The following is an 11525-nucleotide window of genomic DNA, read 5'->3' on the forward strand; positions in this document are numbered from 1 at the left end:
ACAATGCTTTGGAACTTAACGCACAACATTTAGAGGTCTAGGCTAGAGACGTATTCCGACGTCGTAAAGCCTGGTAACTGTTGTCCTCATTGATGGTTGGGTGATTCCTCCACTTTGAGATGATAAGTGCCAGTACGGACTTGTGCTCCCACGTACCGTCAAGTATATTTTGGGAGACCCCTATAGGCTTAAATCCTTTATCCATAGGAAGCCGTGTCGGCTGCCCTACTGATCGCAATGCACCGAACACAACATTCGGGAAGATTGACTGCCGTACCGTAAAAAGTATTCTGCAGTTTTGCGATTGGTTTGGTACTTCCTCTACCTAGACCTCCAGAGCAGTCCCTTTCGTTCCTTTTCAGACTCTTTAACAGAAAAGGTCCATCTGAGCACTTGTCACTTCAGGCTCATTAAAAATCGAAGGAGACTAGAGTCATCTTTTGTTTTTTCTCGACTCTTAAAAACTGAAAAAACAAGTTGTGTCAAAGCGTGTTAAAATTTATTTTAAACGGAATATTCATACCCCTTTCCTACGTTGATCTTGGGTTGATAAAATGGAGTCTACCAACCAAGGAATTCCCCTTGGTGGAAATCCTAGTCCCTTCTCCTCTTGGGGAGATGTTGGTGCACCCCATATGGCCACATTGTCGCTTCCAGGGCTGACAATTGGTCTGCCAGTATGGCTCTTCTCAACCTCTGTCGTTCAGAACACCACTATTCCTGAACAATCGAATCAGCAATTAGACGAGTCCAGAGTTGCCCACCAGCCTTCTACTTCCTCTAATTCTTCCTCTCCTCCTTCCTCTTCGCTTGATGGGGTTGGTAAAGCCAAAAGTCAAGTTCCTAAGGAGAAGAAGGAAAAGAAGAAGAAAGATAAGAAGAAGAAGGAGCCAAAGGCGAATGGGGGAAAACGAGTGTCATCTAACGAAAATCCACACACTGCACTGACCAGGCCTAAATCGCCATGTGTCATTTGCAAAGGAGACCACTTTCACAGAGATTGTCCTTGCATCCCACGGATATTAAGGGACTGGTCTCCTTGTTTGCACAACCTGGTGTCGTCAACCTCTGATGATCATGTTGAAAGCACACCGTCAACTAGTGAAAGTGAAGCCCCGGGACAAAAAGGGAGAGCTAGATTTCCTTGTAAACTGTGCGAAGGCAATCATGCCGTCCACCGTTGTCCATTCTTAGACGAAGCTAAAAGATTTTTGGATGTCGTCCGGTTTCACCGTTACGACTTCCTCCTGGATATAAAAAACTCTTGCCAAGTCCATCACTAGTTGAAAATCCAGCTGGCCCGCTCAGGTGGTTGGCTGAAGCACCTATCATTGAAGATAAACCATCTGGATCCATACCAGACGAAAGTCAAAAGGTCGAGGCGGCAGTTGACCCGGTCTTGCTTTCAGAGGTTTCATCTTCAGATGATACAGTCACTGAAGAGAATAAGGATGACACCGTCCAAATTCTCTTCATAAACACAGACTCCGACGAACATGGGGGCAATTTACCCGTTCCTTTATCGCAGGAAGGAAGTTTGTCAGAGCCGTACCTGGCCGTCTATTCGGTCCCACCTCTAAGAAACCTAGTTGTCTCCTTCGACTAGAAACAACTAGGCAGACCCTGTTTACCAGCAAGCATACCATTCCGAATTATCATTCAAATATATAGAATGGTTATGGCTGGTACCATCATAGATGAGGGGGCTTCTGTGAGTATCCTTTCCTCAACTGCTTGGAAAGCGCTCGGTTCGCCATCGCTTTTGCCTGAGATGAGAAATCTGACAGGCTTTGATAAAGGAACCAGTCGACCTTTAGGGATCCTTCCCGATGTGCCAATAACATTGAGAAGGAAGACAGTTCGTATGAACGTAATGGTAGTTCAATGACCCTTGGATTATAACCTACTCCTTGGACGAGACTATATTTATTGCATGGGAGCAATTGTCTCCTCACTCTTTAGAGTAATGTGTTTTCCACACGAAGGAAGAGTGGTCAAGCTCGTGGACCAACTTTCATTTATCAGATCACGCATAGCAAATAGTCATATACCATCCCTGAATGGTCTTCTCACGCAAGAAATGTCTCAATCTCCAGTCCGCCCTCCTAATGAGTGCGAGTAATTTGGAGGGATATGACTGAAACCCAGGGGGCATGCATCCTGGTCTGCTTCGGCAGGAAAACTTCGGGTATAGGGTAGGTTTCCGCAGGAGAATATGACTAGTTTGTACCCCGTTCGTGATTGGAAGAGGGGTTATTCTAGAACAAGATTCTTTTGTCAAAGTTATGTGAGTTGGCGGGCATCGTCGCTCACCTTTTTTTGTTTCGATAGACATCGTCGAAGAAGTGTTTTGTTTGCATTGTGAATAGAACAATCTTTGGGTAACCTATAAGAGGTAGGCCTCTCTCGGTAAAATAAATGTTTTGGCGGAAGGAAGTAGAGGTAACCTTGAAACTCTGTTTTATAACTGGGGGCATGAAACCTTTTGGATTGCAAGCAAAGAGCGATTATTTATCTGTTTTTTGGATTAGTCGTTACCTAACTTGCATGAAGAAAGGATGTGGGGCAAAACTCTAAAAATTGTCGTTTTTATATGAGACATTCTTATCATATGACTGGATTAATCGAGCAGTGTTGCCGCGAGGTTCAAGCTCGTTAAAAAATAAAACCGGATTGAGCAAATGTTTCCACCCGCGTTTAAGCTCGTTAAAAAATGAACTATTCCCTGGTAAATAACCACCGTGAATGTAGTACTTCAGCCATTAAAGCCTTGGTCGTGTTTGCACCGTCACCTCCACTTTTTCATTGGCCAATCATTCACCTCCATCTGATTGTTTACCCATTTTGAGGAACAGCTGCGAAGAGTGATTCACTAGCCATCCTTGTGACACTGTCGTGATTGGAAAATTCCAAACCTTACCTGGAATCAGCTGCTACCCATTTTATCACTCATTCCTCAAAAGACGAGTCTTCTTTAAGCTCTTTTTTGACTCGTAAAATATGAAAAGATTGCCGAGTTCTGGCCTTCCAGCTCGTTAAAGGGAAAGGAAGTGCTATCCCTCCTCTAGATTTTAATCTTTTTGGACCTGAGGGATTATTGCACAAAAAGATCGAGCGCTTGTTTTGTTCGGCTCGTTAAAGCTATCGAAAATTCATCCCTTCTGTATTTTTTTATACTTTTTCGGACTTAAGGGATTAGATGACGAAAAAGGAATTTTGGAGTTACCTTTACGTACCTTTTCAGACTCTCTAAAAATGAAAAGGACCGAGTTATCTTTGTCGTTAAACTCGTTAAAAAGATTAATAGCGACAAACTTGTCTTTAGACGAGAACGAGTTTCACTATCGCTAGGCTCGTTAAAACATAGCGATGGGTTTGCCCGAAGGGAAAATTATAGAACAAGCACATGTTATCCTCCTCAAGCTTGACAAAAATAAAGAGGTACTGGTCAGCAATGACTGGGGAAAAATTGGGAAGAAAACTCAAAGAATCTTTATTGGTAGCAAGTCGCTCTTGAACATGACACTTCCGCTCCGTGCCCGAGTCGGGTTGGGTTGTTTCATTCACCGGTCACATCGCCATGGTCACGCCATACCACCCACATTTGGGGTTAATGCTACCAATCCATCACATCAGTGTCGCCGATATGTTCAAGAGAAGTCATCCAGAAAGGCCACCTGTGTCCCGCCCACTACCATACATTATACTCCATTCTTTCATGACCGCCACCCTGAACCATATATCATCAGATCGTTTTCACCTCCATCAAAATCATTTGCTCCATTCCGTGTCATTGATGTGGGATTCATTAAGGCCCTCCTATGACGGACCACTTCTTGTCGACATCAGCTCATTATCCAAGAAGTTGGTCTAGGAACACCCCATTCAGTACTTTGAAGCTTGCATGCCTCAATGGCAAGTTTCTCACTTCCGCCGACAGGTTTACATCAATGACCTTCGACCGAAAGATTTTGCGTGGTGTTCGACGCCAAGTCCTTTATTCACACCATGTGAATTGTACTGCAGTACCTTGAGGATCATTATCATTATCGGTGATTCCTCTCGCGCTTGTTAACGGTTTACATCATTGACTGGTAATCAAGCGATGTCTTTCCATGTTCGACTTCAAAACATTTCTCACATGGATCGACTTGTACTTCGAGTGAAGATCGGACGATATTGAAGACCCCGGATCTAGTTTCATCCATCTGGGCTGCGATATATATTCAGGGAAATAAAGACATTCAAATGTACAGCATTACAACACAGATAATCATCCTACCAAAAGGATGATGGCTCTATCAGAATCATCAGTCTACTATCAGACGATTGTCTGTCCTATGTACATGAAAATGAATTTATAAAGCTGAGCATGGTAATGCCCGCCTCAGCTAGATCATGAAAATAGTATGAAGATAATGTATTGTATTGTATCTTATTACAGGTCTCCTCCCAGCATTGAAAGAACTTCGGATCCTCATAATAAAGCATTTCACCCGATAAACGGCCTCATACTTTAGGGGGCAACTGTTATAGACATTTTTGTGCCTTGCAGCTCCAAGCATGAAATGTTCATAAACCAAGGGCTCCTAAGTCCCTAAAAGTGTTGTTCCAACCCCTAAAGGAACAAGGTCAACAAATTACAGCTTCTCCCAGATGTTCTCCACCAGAAACTGCTCAGAATAAGTCAAAACAGGATCATTTCAGCTGCTCCACTAGCTAAGTGCGTTGCATAGCACCTAAATCCACTAGCTAGGTGCGTGCAACACACCTAAATGCACTACCAAGGTGCGTTGAGCGGGAAATGACAAATTGCAGTGTCATTCTGCGAGGTGGAGAGACAATGGAAGCTTCCAGAATCTTCTCCTATGACACTTGCCTCACTGAATTCGACCAAGGATGAGTAAGAGGCCTTCAGTCTCCAAGTGGAAGCAAGAACTGACAGAGAGAAGCCACTAATCAAATCATAAGCTGACTCATCCTCCTTGCATACATCTATATATGGATCCCTCATCCCAGAGATCCAGAGGCTGGAATTTTGCACATTGTAAGGAATTGCTGTTGGTTTTGAGACACATATCAGAGAATTGGGTGATCTATGCTTTGTTGGAGGTGAAGAGGGGCTTCTTTGTTGGAAGGTTGATGCTGGGTCAGGAATCATCGGTTGTAACTCCTCCTGGATCTTCTTGTATATCAATAAAAACTATTTGAGTTTCTTCTCCATGCTTTTGTATCATTGATGCTTGTTACATTCGTATGGTTAACTTAAATCTGATCCTAAGTTATTTATGAATATAAATCCATGTCTTTGTATAGTTTCCTCCTTCTGTGATCTTACAGGTACTTGGTGAAGCTGGGCAAGTAAGGGAGCAGGTAGCTGGAAGCTGTCAAAGAGGAGAGAGATTGGATCAAAGGACTAGCGCAAGACACAGGTTGGTTCTTCCTATTCCTCTTTGTTTATAGTTCATAAAGGAGATACAAAAGTAGTTTTCTCTGTTTGTTTCTAAGGCAGCTGTCACACCTTAGTGGGATAGAGCAGTTCTAAATAGACACTTTTCCCAGTAACACCAGTCCAAAAGATCTACGTCTCAAAGGATTTATCCTCCTTTTTACCTAGCCGCATATGTTATGGATTCAATATGTTATGTGTCTAAATTCCCTGTTATGGGTTGGAAGTGGACAACTCAAGACCCCTTACCTATCCATGTCTATCATAAGATATTGTGGGACTCTCAGTTCTCTCCACATTTCTACCAGATTTGTCACGGACTCATGTTGCCCTTGTATAGAATGTTGTATGATAAAGAACCCCCGAGGTGCTCACCCAAGGCACAGATAGATATCATCCCCATCGCAAGATGGTTCGGAGAAGAATTGTTTACTTATGTTAGAGTTTTTGGAAGTACTGTACCTCCTCATGTTCTACCTTTGTATATCCCTGATAAGCTCCTATCTCAAGAAATTGCATATCAAACCTATTCAGAAGGTGACCTAACTAAAGACCTAAAGGAAAAAAAGAAGGCCATATGGCCACAGTTTCCTGTGGCTTGTGGGGCCTTTTCATTGTTCGATGTAGGTCATGCTGCCATTGAAGTACAGAATATGACGTGTCTACAATTATTTAAATTCCCGGCAAGACCATTTGAACCAAATGAGGTTGCCCAGAATTTTACAACTATAGTCAAGATAAAAGTGTTCTTTGGGAAAAAGGATTTATTTGATGATATATTCCAGAGTAAAATCTCACTTCAAGAAATTTTGCGGGAAGCCCAATTGCAATTGTCTCCAGAAGACCTTCAAAAATTCATGGTATACAAGGAAAGAAGACTAGCCAGTGTTCCTCTAGAAAAACTGCGATTGTTTGCCAAAGAACCAACTCCAAGCGTTAGCCTCAGTGGGAATTCAAGAACTAATGGATCTAAGTCTAAATTTGTACAAGAAATCCCTGAAAAATATAAAAGATCCGGAAATGACCAAGATAGGAGCGAAGAGTCAGCTAAAGACACTGCTCAGTCAATGGAACTTCCACAACAGCAGATTATCGCCTCCCCGCAAAAATATCCTCCCCCTCTCGTCATTGAAGCACCACTCGTCACAACAGAATTAGATAAAGAATGGGAAACCTTCAATGAACTGATCAATCTTGAAGGACAAGCCCCAAAAACTCCTGTAAGCAATATACAGGTAGTACAGGAAGTGGTCCCAACCATAGTCAGCCATGTCTCAGAAACAAAACATATTCCTATCGCGTCGTCTTCTGAGCTTCTACTTAATGTAGAAGAAATCCCCCCTGTGGACATATTTTATAGTCCCCAGCATAAAGCAGTTGTAAGAAGACAGAGAAATAAGAGGAAGTTAGAAAATGCACTCTCTCAGGATGTTGAGCAATTAGACGTCTTATGGAAAGATCCCGCCAGTAATCCCACTGAAAACCTCACCAAACTATCTCAGATCGCAGGAGTGTATGCCTCTGCGACTATTGACAAAGCATCAGAAGTACAGCAATTGTTGAAAGAGTGAGAAGATCAAATACAGGTACTGCAACTACAATTGCAACAAGCCAATGCTAATAATGAGGCACTCAAATAGCTTGAAAAGTTGCAGGAAGACTTCCAGCAAATGCAGATAAGTTATCAGAGAAGTTTGGACGAAAAAGGAAAACAGTTACAGGATGTACAAGAAATACATTGGGACGACCCTAAGCTTACAGAGTTTATTTCAGAATCTATTGCTTTGAATGAACAACTACTGCAGCAGCAAGAAGTGTTGGAACAAAAGATGTCACAGTGGAATGATTATTGCGAGATGAGTGATAAGATCACTAATCAAGTGGTTGACTTACGAAGTGAATATGATCTGATTGACAAGCGAGTGACTGAATACTTGGCTTGGTAGGATGAGGATGAGGGAAAAGAGCAGGTGCACCCAGGATAAATGAGAATCATAAAGAACTACTCTTTAACAAGTGGGATGATCAAATCAGGGAGGCAAAACAAGTGGCGGAAACAACAACCACTACAGCAAGCATTCTTATTGACTGTGTAAATGAGAATTTGCACAGAGCTAATTTAATCACAGAAACCACCCCAGGGTATTTACCAAACAAACTACAACTAGAGGCGGAATGGAAGCAGAGAGCGCAAGAAAAGGGAAAGGCAATTCAAGCACTAAACAGGTTAAATTGGGAATGTTACTGGACATACTTGGTGAAGTCGCATACAATGGATGACTGTGAAGTGCATCATAAATGTGACCAAAAAGGTGGTACCAGTACTCATCGATTCCGTGTTCTCAGCCCATCTCAAAGCAGAAGTCAGCCAGCCTACTCTCCTTAAACCAATGCTGAATACATGCTGTTTTAAAGACCAGATACAAAAGTAGTTTAGTTCTGAATTTAATTTTCGCTTTAGATTTTGCTTAGAAAAAGGGCGGTCATTTGAAAACCGCATCTTGAATTTTTGTAAATAATTAACTATTATTAGAAATATTTAGCAGTATTTAAACCCTTCTCATGCATTTAGAGAAGGGTCCAGAAATTTATCAAAAACTTGTCCTCAGAACATGCACTTTTGCACCCTCTGAGGAGGTTTTGGTGAATGAATGGATCAAGATTTGTTGATGTTTGCATTTGATATATGCTACTGATGTTGCACTTCTGTACTCTTAGTAGATGTTAGAGCAAGGAGAAATAAATCATTATTGCTTTAAGCTTATGAGTAGGACCAGTCATAAATGGTACTTTTATCTCTTGACTATTTCTTCTTATATGTTAAAGTGATATACAGTTTTTAGTTGTTTATATGTTATTGCATGAATGCTTGAGTTACCATTTGGCACTTTTGTACGGTGGTAGCTATTTATTTATGTTTAATGTATGAATAACTTATTATGCGATATGTTGTTCATAACTATTTTGCCTAAATTTTTATGCGAAATAGTTCATCTTAATTGATTTCCTTTCTTATAATCGCTAAATGATCTTTATTACCAGTTGTTATATGAAATCTCTTTAGATCGCATAATAGAAGAGTTACATCCTGGGTTAGCATAGATTAGATGTGCTATTTTTATTAGATTACCATAGTATAGAATTAGATTAAAGTTTGAATTAGAATAGCTTAGATAGTTACTGTTAGATCAGCAACATCCAATTCTACACACACACATCCATAGATTGGGAAACTAGTCCCATTATCCCCAGTCGGACCCACTATACCAAACGGATAAGGAGCTGGCAACCAAGGTCCGGACCGGGCGGGTATCCCCCTTGTTTTCAACCCAATTTTCGGGGTTTCAACATATTTGGCGCTAGAAGGAGGGACTGAGCATGTTGTCTGCTGGGGTTTGTTTGCAATTGTAACATTTGAATTAGGATGGCTTCTCTCAAACTTCCCATTTGGAGTTGTATCCATGTTCGTGCCTCTTCCAACACTCCACCCGAAGTGGTAAGACTCTTGTCTCAGGTAAAATTCAATGGTAAGAGTAATTCTTCTGCTTTTAATCATACCCTTCAATTTATTCAAAATGTTTCAAATTCAAATTTTCAAGGAATTGATGAAGGCATTTTATGCAGAATTTTCACTCTCACATTCATAGCGGAAGCTAGAAACTGGTGCAGAACCCTTCCAGTTGCCTCAATTCATAGTTGGGACCAATTTGTCACGCCTTTCATTTGTAAATTTGATTGCTATGATTACGACCAGGTATATGACGAAATTGAATATCTACGCAAAGAAGATGAGTCTGTTAGAGATTTTAATATTCGATTTCATCTTAATTGTTTGAAATACGATGTTGAGAATGAATTCATAAACAAAGAATCATTAGATTGTGTTGAGCATAACTATTCCTTGCCTCCTATCCCTGATCCAGTAGAAATTAGTCCCAGATTTGTTCCATTTTCTCTAATGTGAATGAGAATTCCAATTTGGACATGCGAATAAGTCATGATGAAGAGAATTCCCAAAGATTAGGGGACATGCCTGATCCAATACAAGAAGACGAAAGCGGGAATGTTAGAAGAACGCCTGCCTTGGAACCAAAAAGCAATTTTGAGACAAAGTCAAATAAGATGATCGCAAGTCGACAAATTCAGATGCCAAGGTTAGAATAGCAAAGTAATTCTCTTTCAAAAAACATAAGCACACCAAGGTATGATCTAAATCTTGAAATCTACAATGAATGTGATGAACAAGGGTTTTTCCACGATGATACTTTCAAATGTATTATTTCAGAATCTCATTTTTCTCTTTATCCTGATGTTTTTAATAATGATAACTTCCCCCCCCCCTCAGTATTAATAATATCACAGAAAGTACCGAGGATTATCCAAATGAATCACCATTAGGTTTTCAAGATAAAGAGGCATCTATAGAACACCCTTTTGTCATTAACAAACATGAACAACTTGACCCCCTTTGTTTGAATATGCTGGATAAAAAAGAGAGATCTAGGGAATCCTGTAAAACCATTTATGATAATTACTTTGATGATGAAGATGTTAATTTATCTCGAGTAAATCAACAAAAATCTGGGAATGAGGGATATTCTAATTTAAGAATTATTTCAGTCAATCCTCATTCCAGAGTGGCAGATCATTTACATGATTTCACTACCCAAGAGAATATTCCAATCTATGATTCATATCATGAACAAACCTTCACGCCTGTTCCCAATCATAATTTGTTTTCTAATTCACAAGATGGAATTCGAAATTACTCGAATCCCATAATTCTGGCCAATTCTTGTGAAAGAGAAGATATTTCAAATCAATCCCAGTTGTGCTATAACACTAGTTGTACAGATAGTCATCGCATTCTTTGTCGCTTGCACTCATCTTGTATAAAACCGGATTTTTCTTTAAATTTCAACTTTCAGACTCTTGATAGATTACTATGGGATACTAAGCACCTTACTGACAAACATTGGAATGATGTTTTACCATTTTGGAAAATTCAATTGTGTCAAGGAAATCTAGAAATTTTTCATTTCCAAGTCCAATCAATATCATCTTTTCTTGAAAACCTTCTATCCTATCCAGAACAACGTCAACAAAAGAAGGTATTTCTCGAGAATTGTCGACAATTCGGGTTAATTGCTAATTGCCTTTTGAGCAGTTTCCATCCATTCTTCATTGACTCATTCAATGAGATATATTTGGAAACTTTCCTTTTATTAGAAAAAGTTGAAGGCCTAACTTTCACACATAATAAAATACGGCTATTAAAACCAAAAACTCATATTTACAGCCCATCCTGTCATCTTTCCTATTGAACGATTACCAACCCATAATGGAAACTCATCCTGATTTTTATGATCCAATAGATATCCAATTGGAAAGAAGACTTCACGAGAAAGAGATTTCAGACAAAATTCTGGCCACAATTACACCTTCTAATTCCACATCCAACATTTTCAGTCCAGGAAAAAATTTAGTTTTAATACTGATGTTTGAAAGGGATACACATCTAGGAATAAAAATGGAAAGATGGTTACACTGGAAGTATCATTATACCTAGTTGATTTTTTTGTGTATAGATTAAAATAGGAGTAGGATTAATTTAGTTAGGTTGTTAGGTGGATAGTTTATTTTTAACAAGGATAGGCAAAATAAGAGAAGTAATTATCCCTATCGTGTACATAATCCAAGGGAATAGTTACCTCTCATTTCCTTTAACATGTTTTTCCCTAATAAAATTTGTTGTCGTTGGCAGCATTTGACATTCACTAAAAGAGGCCAACTCTCTTTCAGATTTTTCGCTTGTATAAATAGCAAATCTTTTGGAAACTTGATCTTTATTATTGATAGATACAGTTAAAAACTTTAGCCTAGATATGATACGAGTTTCAGCTTCAAGGAATTTGATGAAAGCAACCTTTAGTGAAGAAATTGTTTTATATCATCACAATGAAAGGTATCAATAACAAAATGAATATTCTCTGTAGAACAGCTATTTCCAAAAACTCTATTATTGTCATCCAGAGCTATCTTAAGGAAACAATGACTTCCTCACTGCTAAGGAAAA

This window comes from Pinus tabuliformis, chromosome 9 (assembly GCF_031772625.1).
Source record: "Pinus tabuliformis cultivar Carrire ecotype Pingquan chromosome 9, CPIR1, whole genome shotgun sequence".
NCBI classification, from domain to species: domain Eukaryota; kingdom Viridiplantae; phylum Streptophyta; class Pinopsida; order Pinales; family Pinaceae; genus Pinus; species Pinus tabuliformis.